Here is a 10,379-nt window from a genome sequence, read left to right as displayed (position 1 = left end):
TTGCTCCTAAAACAAAGGTGAATGGGCCGGTCACATACACGGACTAATAAGCGGCTGCGAAAGCCCCGGCCATGATCCAACGGGAAAACGGCGCTTAACCCCTTCATGACCAGGCCTGGTTTTGCTATATGGACAGCAGGAATTTTTAGAATCTTCATTGAATCATAACTCTACTCATTTTTCATCATTGTATCTACACGAGGGCTTGTTTTTTTGTGGCTATTAATAAGCAGTATTTTCCAATCACAACATTTTACGGTAAATACATAATTTATTCATTAACCGTTATAAATATATATAAATATAATTAGTTTTTTTCACTGTAAACTTATGCTGCTCAATATTCTACATTTGACGTGTGATCTTAATTCTTTGGGCCAGTACAATTCCGGTCATCCCAGATTTGATGTTTTTTTTCATGAATTTTTAATACAAATAAAAATGAGGCAAAAATATATACCGTACTATTTTTTTATTTCACAAGACGTGACAATTTAAAAAAAAAAAATGTATATTTTACTATTGAAGAATTTTAGGGGGGGGGGGGGATAAGTAAAATTTTTTCAATAGAACAATTTTATGGACCATCATTTACACATTAGATTTGTAGAAGTTTAATTTCTGCCAAACTGATGAATGTGACCTCCAGGACATGCCGTGAGCTTGTTAGGGGAAAAAGGCAAGGGACAGGTTTTCTTTACATTTACTATAAAATTGTTGCCTTGAAAAACTTGACTTGTCCCACAATAAAACAAGCCCTCGCACTGCAAGACCGCAAGAGGTAAAACATAAATTACATAAAGAAACGCCTTGGAATTTGTGGGGAAAAACAAAAATGTATTTTTTTGCAGTATTTAAAATTTTTGGTTCAAATCTATCAAATCTAGGAAAAAACGACACTAAATTAACATAAAACTGCAAAAAAAAAAAAAATTAAAAAAAAATTATTTTGCATCCTCATTCCCTAATGTAGTAAGTTAGGGAATGGGGATGCAAAAGAATTTTTTTTTTTTTTTATTTATTTATTTTTTTGCAGTTTTATGATGTTAATTTAGTTTAGTTTTTAAAAACTATTTTCTTTTAGAATTAATATTATTACATTTACCAAACTTTTTAATACTTTTGCTTGACCGATAAGCATAAACGCATGGGTAGCCATGGGAGCTTTCTTAAAGGGATTGTACCAAGTTTGCATGTTATCCCCGATCTACATGATAGGAGATAACAACATGATTGGTGAGGGAACCCCTAACAATCACGAGAACGGGACCCTCATTTTCTGGGTTACTGGGGGACCATTTCTCACTAATGGGTGGAAAGTTAAGTTGAGCATGTGTCCTGCCGCTCCATTCAAAAGTATAGAAGTGTCAGATATAGCTGAGCACAGTGCTTAGTTATCTCCGGAACTCACGTATGCAGTGAATAAGGACACCAGAGATACCCCAGCATTATGCTCAGCAATTTCTGACAACCCCATACAGTTGAATGGAACGGCAATGACATCTACTAGACCTGCTATTCCACTCGCTAGGAAAGAGGACTTCCAGATTCCGGATTGTGGGGTCCGTTCTCATGATCATTGGGGTCTGTTTTGGTGATTAGTGGGGGCCCACCATCAGATTGTTATAACCCATTTACATAGAGAGTGGCAATATAATGGGTGGGGTCTGACTGCTGGGACCCCCTACTGATCCTACAGACCCCCAATGATTGATAACAATAAAAATGTGTACAAGCCCTTTAAGGCCATGGCCATCATACCAACCTATCAGCACGCAGGAATTGTTACTCCCTCTTCCTAACCCCTTTATGCCACTAAACCGTGGCATCTTTGAAGTACAGTTTTGCCCATATATGGGAAGACCTGAAAAAAAATGGGGCAAAAAGCTAAATATGGCAGAAAGATGACAAAATAATCACAACCCTGATAAATCCCTCCCCCGCTATGAAAGTTCCTTTTGGTCTGTTTTGATTTGCCCTCTACCCTTATAATCATGGCGGTCAGACTAAAGCTCAGCGGTGTCACGCCGTACGTGCAAGTATCACCATTGTGGAAAGTTTTAGAAATCCCATTCACCGTTTTTTAAGATTAAAGGGGTTGTTCGGAAGTTGTAAAATCACGGCTGCTTTCTTCCAAAAAACAGCGCCACCCCTGAGCACAGGTTAGTGTGCGGTACTGCAAAAACAGTTACATTCAGTAATGTTGCAATACCAGCACTAACCATGGTCAGACGTGGCGCTGTTTATGGAAGAAAGCAGCCATGTTTTTCATCCTCCGGACAACCCCTTTAAATCAGTTCTAGGCAGCCTAAAAGTTTGACACCAAGTGCTTATTTATGCGAATGTAATATCAATTAGTAACTCAGGATCCCGGGAAAGCTGGATGGCCATTATTGCTGGCGTTGTATTCCATAATACTATGTTATATTTAGCATTTATTTATGAAGTGACTGTTAACTTTACGACATGCTGCAAAGCTTCGAGCGTTATATTCGTATTAAGTGACCCCCACAACCGATGGCGCTGCCCTTCTACGCCTTGTTGCCGGTCAGAATTACACGGCGCTGGCGCTGCCCTCGACCCCCCTGAACCCCTCCGTCCCTATACGTTAGTTTGACTTATCTAATTTAGCAAATGTCTCAATCCTCTTATGCTCTGTGCTCCCCCAGCAGATTGGTAACTGAATTAGGAGGGATTACCCATCCCGGCAACATGACAAATAGGTTCTGCAATAAAGGATGACAGATGCCTGGGAGACGCAGGGGATTCTGGGTAACCACTTTTAATTAAGGAAACAAACTCTTCAAAAAAATAGAAAAAATAACAGTTTGTTTATGAGGTTGTTTTTTTCTCCGTTCATCACTGAAAAAACCCCTACAATTAATTACATTCTTCTACATTCCGATGGCGGAATTTTATATTATTTCCCTGGGATCAGAACTGTAATGGATACAATCACAAGGAGAGGCCAATGTCAGGCAGCTGCAGCAAAAGCCAAAAATACTTATCACGTATCAGACGTTACATTGCACATAGAGTGATGCGGATAAGGAAATTGCTGAACTAGAAGTTGCTGAACTTGTAATATGAAGAAAGATGGAAACTCAGGGTTAATTAGTTTGGGGAAAAAGACAAATTATGGTCCATCTAATGCTAATGTACAAATACATGAATGGACATCTCTGTAATAATCTCATTAATAATAATAATCATATAGGGCAGCATGGTGGCTCAGTGGTTAGCACTACATCCTTGCAGCATGGTGGCTCAGTGGTTAGGACTACAGCCTTGCAGCACGATGGCTCAGTGGTAAGCACTACAGCCTTGCAGCGCGGCGGCTCAGTGGTTAGCACTACATCCTTGCAGCGCGGTGGCTCAGTGGTTAGCACTACAGCCTTGCAGCACGGTGGCTCAGTGGTTAGCACTACAGCCTTGCAGCACGGTGGCTCAGTGGTTAGCACTACAGCCCTGCAGCACGGTGGCTCAGTGGTTAGCACTACAGCCTTGCAGCGCGGTGGCTCAGTGGTTAGCACTACATCCTTGCAGCGCGGTGGCTCAGTGGTTAGCACGACTGCCTTGCAGTGCTGGAGTCCTGGGTTCAAGTCCCACCAAGGTCAACATCTGCAAAGAGTTTGTATGTTCTCTCTGTGTTTGTGTGGATTTCCTCCGGGTCCTCCGGTTTCCTCCCACACTCCAAAACATACTGGTAGGTTGATTAGACTGTGAGCCCCATTGGGGACAGGGACTGATTTGGCAAGTCCTGTGCAGCGCTGTGTGATATATAAATAAAGGAATTATAATTATAATAATCTCGTTCTTACAGTAAGAGAAGTGACAGCGTACAACCTAAGAGAGGAAGGAAAGGAAGATGTTTTCGTTATTTCTAAGTAATTATAAAAGTGGAGCTTCCCATCTGGTGCTGCGTGAACTGAATTATTGGAAAATCAGGGTGTGGACAGAATAGGTCCTCAGTGTTAGATCGTGGGGGGCACCGCACACCGGATTCCCGCTGATCAGATGATTCTAGCCGCCTCCAGATGCCACATGATCGCGCCGCCACAATATGTTACTGGGTTATGCCACGACAAAAAAAGTGTCAATTTTACAGGATAGAGGATTTGTCTGATCTCTAGGACCCCCAATATTTTTAGAATGGGGGCCCACAAGTCCCCCCCATGTAAATAGAGTGCAAGTGTGAATACATAACAGCGCTCCATTCTTTGTTATGCAGACTGTCAATGCTTTATTTTAACCAAACACGTCTTACACAATCATCCATGTAAATTCTGCTCAGCTCCACCTGCTCTATAACATGCTGACTACAGACAGGGCTGGATTAAGGGTGGTGGGTGCCCTTGGGCGCAAACTGGTGGGGGCCCTTTCAACAATGTTTTTGGAAGTATATAGCCTGCCAGCCTCTTTATATAGTCTTTCAGCTCCTGTAGTATATAGCCTGTCAGCCCCCTGTGGTATATAGCCAGCCAGACCCCTGTAGTATATAGCCAGCCAGCCCCCTGTAGTATATAGCCTGCCAGCCCCCTGTAGTATATCGCCAGCCAGACCCCTGTAGTATATAGCCAGCCAGACCCCTGTAGTATAAAGCCAGCCAGACCCCTGTGGTATATAGCCTGCCAGCCCCCTGTAGTATATAGCCAGCCAGACCCCTGTACTATATAGCCACCAGCCCCCTTTAGAATATAGACTGCCACCCCCTGTAGTATATAGCCTGCCAGCCCCCTGTAGTATATAGCCTGCCAGCCCCCAGTAGTATATAGCCTGCCAGCCCCCAGTAGTATATAGCCTGCCAGCACCCTGTAGTATATAGCCTGCCAGCACCCTGTAGAATATAGCCAGCCGCAGTAGTAAACAGCCACCAGCCCCCTGTAGAATACAGCCACCAACCCTTTGTAGAATATAGCCTACTAGCCCCTGTAGTATACAGCCACCAGCCCTCTGTAGAATATAGCCTACTAGCCCCTGTAGTATACAGCCACCAGCCCTCTGTAGTATACAGCCACCAGCCCTCTGTAGTATACAGTCACCAGCCCTCTGTAGTATACAGTCACCAGCCCTCTGTAGTATACAGTCACCAGCCCTCTGTAGTATACAGCCACCAGCCCTCTGTAGTATACAGCCACCAGCCCCCTGTAGTATACAGCCACCAGCCCCCTGTAGTATACAGCCACCAGCCCCCTGTAGTATACAGCCACCAGCCCTCTGTAGTATACAGCCACCAGCCCTCTGTAGAATACAGCCACCAGCCCCCTGTAGAATACAGCCACCAGCCCCCTGTAGTATATAGCCAGCCGGCCCCCAGTAGTATACAGCCACCAGCCCCCTGTAGTATATAGCCTGCCAGTCCCCTGTAGTATATAGCCTGCCAGTCCCCTGTAGTATATAGCCAGCCGGCCCACAGTATTATACAGCCACCAGCCCCCTGTAATATACAGCCACCAGCCCCCTGTAATATACAGCCACCAGCCCCCTGTAGTATACAGCCACCAGCCCCCTGTAGTATACAGCCACCAGCCCCCCTGTAGTATACAGCCACCAGCCCCCTGTAGTATACAGCCACCAGCCCCCTATAGAATACAGCCACCAGCCCTCTGTAGTATATAGCCATCAGCCCCATGTAGAATACAGCCACCAGCCCCCTGTACTATACAGCTACCAGCCCCCTGTAGAATACAGCCACCAGCCCTCTGTAGTATACAGCCACCAGCCCTCTGTAGTATACAGCCACCAGCCCCCTGTAGTATACAGCCACCAGCCCCCTGTAGTATACAGCCACCAGCCCCCTGTAGTATACAGCCACCAGCCCCCTGTAGTATACAGCCACCAGCCCCCTGTAGTATACAGCCACCAGCCCCCCTGTAGTATACAGCCACCAGCCCCCTGTAGTATACAGCCACCAGCCCCATGTAGAATACAGCCACCAGCCCCCTGTACTATACAGCCACCAGCCCCCTGTAGAATACAGCCACCAGCCCTCTGTAGTATACAGCCACCAGCCCTCTGTACTATACAGCCACCAGCCCCCTGTACTATACAGCCACCAGCCCCCTGTAGAATACAGCCACCAGCCCCCTGTACTATACAGCCACCAGCCCTCTGTAGTATACAGTCACCAGCCCCCTGTAGTATACAGCCACCAGCCCCCTGTACTATACAGCCACCAGCCCCCTGTAGAATACAGCCACCAGCCCCCTGTAGAATACAGCCACCAGCCCTCTGTAGTATACAGCCACCAGCCCCCTGTAGAATACAGCCTGCCAGCCCCCTGTAGTATACAGCCACCAGCCCTCTGTAGTATACAGCCACCAGCCCTCTGTAGTATACAGCCACCAGCCCTCTGTAGAATACAGCCACCAGCCCCCTGTAGTATACAGCCACCAGCCCCCTGTAGTATACAGCTAGCCAGCCCCTAGCAGCATACAGACAGCCAGTTCCCAGTAGTTCACAGCCACCAGCCCCCTGTAGTATACAGCCACCAGCCCCATGTAGAATACAGCCACCAGCCCCCCTATAGTATACAGCCACCAGCTCCCTGTACTATACAGCCACCAGCCCCCTGTAGTATACAGCCACCAGCCCCCTGTACTATACAGCCACCAGCCCCCTGTAGTATACAGCTAGCCAGCCCCCTGTAGTATAAAGCCATCAGCCCCATGTAGTATACAGCCACCAGCCCCCCTATAGTATACAGCCACCAGCCCCCTGTAGTATACAGCTAGCCAGCCCCCTGTAGTATACAGCCACCAGCCCCCTGTAGTATACAGCCACCAGCCCCCTGTAGTATACAGCCACCAGCCCTCTGTAGTATACAGCCACCAGCCCTCTGTAGAATACAGCCACCAGCCCCCTGTAGAATACAGCCACCAGCCCGCTGTAGTATATAGCCAGCCGGCCCCCAGTAGTATACAGCCACCAGCCCCCTGTAGTATATAGCCTGCCAGTCCCATGTAGAATACAGCCACCAGCCCCCCTATAGTATACAGCCACCAACCCCCTGTACTATACAGCCACCAGCCCCCTGTACTATACAGCCACCAGCCCCCTGTAGTATATAGCTAGCCAGCCCCCTGTAGTATAAAGCCATCAGCCCCATGTAGTATACAGCCACCAGCCCCCCTACAGCTAGCTATATACTACAGGGGGCTGGTGGCTGTATAGTACAGGGGGCTGGTGGCTGTATAGTACATGGGGCTGGTGGCTGTATAGTCAGCCACCAGCCCCATGTACTATACAGCCACCAGCCCCCTGTACTATACAGCCACCAGCCCCCCTATAGTATACAGCCACCAGCCCCCTGTACTATACAGCCACCAGCCCCCTGTACTATACAGCCACCAGCCCCCTGTAGTATATAGCTAGCCAGCCCCCTGTAGTATAAAGCCATCAGCCCCATGTAGTATACAGCCACCAGCCCCCCTATAGTATACAGCCACCAGCCCCCTGTAGTATACAGCTAGCCAGCCCCCTGTAGTATAAAGCCATCAGCCCCATGTAGAATACAGCCACCAGCCCCCCTATGGTATACAGCCACCAGCCCCCTGTACTATACAGCCATTAGCCCTCTGTAGTATACAGCCACCAGCCCCCTGTAGTATACAGCCACCAGCCCCATGTAGAATATAGCCACCAGCCCCCTGTAGTATACAGCCACCAGCCCCCTGTAGTATACAGCCACCAGCCCCCTGTAGTATACAGCCACCAGCCCTCTGTAGAATACAGCCACCAGCCCCCTGTAGTATACAGCCACCAGCCCTCTGTAGTATACAGCCACCAGCCCCCTGTAGTATACAGCCACCAGCCCCATGTAGAATATAGCCACCAGCCCCGGTAGTATACAACACCCAGTAGTTTACAGCCAGCCCCCTGTAGAAAATAGCCACAAAATAATAAACTTTATACTTACCTCACCTTCCCTTCCAGTGATCCCACGATGCTGCAGGCTCTTCCTTGTTCTTCGGGCGGCCGCCGGCCTCTCAAGACACAGGTGCCATCGCTGTGGGAGATCGCCGATGCACTGTTTCGGCGGCAGCATGTAGTGATTGGATGCCGACAACGTGACATCATCACTCGCCGCCGGCGTCCCATCACAACCTGCTGCCACCGAAACATCGACGATCTCCCCCAGCGATGGCAGCTGTGTCTCCATGACAGTTTTTTGTGGCTTTTGATCAAAACTCGCTAAATTCACTAAAGATTGTAATGAACATCTACCACCAGGATCAATCCCCCTGTGGCAAATTCTGCTCTTCTTTTAGCTTCTTATGCCCTAGTTTAAAAAAAAAAAGGGTTTCAGATTATGCAAATGAGCCAGAAGGGCTCCTGGTAGAATTAATATCCATGGAACCCCTCAGGCTGATTTGCATAATTTCTAAAGTGTGCCTGGTTTATAATCCTTCATCCTGGTGGTAGATTTCCTTTAAGTGAGATCTATGGAAAAGGAAAAATTCCTAAGACACATCTGAACTGCAGAAAAGCCGAAAAACAAAAAAGCCACAAGCAAAGAGCCAAAACTAAGATACATGTGCCCTTATGTGCAATCTGCTCTGCTCCTCCTGCTCTATAATATGCTTAACGTGACAGATTGGGAAACATTTACTAAGAACCGTGTAAGTCATAGTAAGGCTTGCGAGTGTGATGCGATGAAAACGCATTAAACTTGCAACGCGTGCTGCTCGAATCGCACGGCCCGAACGCTGCAAGCCGGAACAGAACTGACATGCTGAGTTCAGTTCCGGTTTGCAGCGTTCGGGCCATGCGATCCAAGCAGCACGCGTTGCGAGTGTGGAAGGGGCCTAAGTCTGTACTATGTGCAGTTACCTTTGTATAGTGCAGGGGGTGCCAGATACAGGATTTCTGGCGCACATTCTTCATGAATCTGGCGCCCCCACTGCACTGCCCCGACAGAGTGCACCACCTTTTTTGTGGTGCACCTTTAACATGGGGCGTGCAAATCAATTCTGTCCGAATTTACATGTTGAAAGTGGCGCATGGTCGAACGGCCTCTAATTTGTGTTGCATGAAGCAAAGTGCAGCTGCGCCACAAAACGGTTGCGTGCGACAGATATGTGGCGCGGACACTTCTTAAATACCTGTGCAAGCAGTTTGCACCTAAAAGAAAATCGTACGGAAAACTGGTGAAAAGCCCTTAGTAAATGCGCCCCAGTGTCTTTAAAAACTGAATCACTGTTATGAACGGCTTTAAGTAAAATAACGTCTATTTCATATATTTAGCACCTTTTCTAATATTTAATAAAATTAATAAATAACAGGAATTAAAACAATTACAATTCTGTCCGTATACATATACAGAGAAGACCCGATCCAGCGTCCAGCGTGTGCCATATTATACATTGTACGGCCATTGTGTGCCATATTATACATTGTATGGTCATTGTGTGTCATATTATACATTGTATGGCCATTGTGTATAATATTATACATTGTATGGCCATTGTGTGACATATTATACATTGTATGGCCATTGTGTGACATATTATACATTGTATGGCCATTGTGTATCATATTATACATTGTATGGCCATTGTGTGACATATTATACATTGTATGGCCATTGTGTGACATATTATACATTGTATGGCCATTGTGTGTCATATTATACATTGTATGGCCACTGTGTGACATATTATACATTGTATGGTCATTGTGTGACATATTATACATTGTATGGCCATTGTGTATCATATTATACATTGTATGGCCATTGTGTGACATATTATACATTGTATGGCCATTGTGTGACATATTATACATTGTATGGCCATTGTGTGACATATTATACATTGTATGGCCATTGTGTATCATATTATACATTGTATGGCCATTGTGTGACATATTATACATTGTATGGCCATTGTGTGACATATTATACATTGTATGGCCATTGTGTGTCATATTATACATTGTATGGCCACTGTGTGACATATTATACATTGTATGGCCATTGTGTGACATATTATACATTGTATGGTCATTGTGTATCATATTATACATTGTATGGCCATTGTGTGTCATATTATACATTGTATGGCCATTGTGTGACATATTATACATTGTATGGCCATTGTGTGTCATATTATACATTGTATGGCCATTGTGTATCATATTATACATTGTATGGCCATTGTGTGACATATTATACATTGTATGGCCATTGTGTGACATATTATACATTGTATGGCCATTGTGTGACATATTATACATTGTATGGCCATTGTGTATCATATTATACATTGTATGGCCATTGTGTGACATATTATACATTGTATGGCCATTGTGTGACATATTATACATTGTATGGCCATTGTGTGTCATATTATACATTGTATGGCCACTGTGTGACATAT

The sequence above is a fragment of the Engystomops pustulosus genome, chromosome 9, assembly GCF_040894005.1.
Source record: "Engystomops pustulosus chromosome 9, aEngPut4.maternal, whole genome shotgun sequence".
Classification (NCBI taxonomy): domain Eukaryota; kingdom Metazoa; phylum Chordata; class Amphibia; order Anura; family Leptodactylidae; genus Engystomops; species Engystomops pustulosus.
This window is presented reverse-complemented; position numbering follows the sequence as displayed.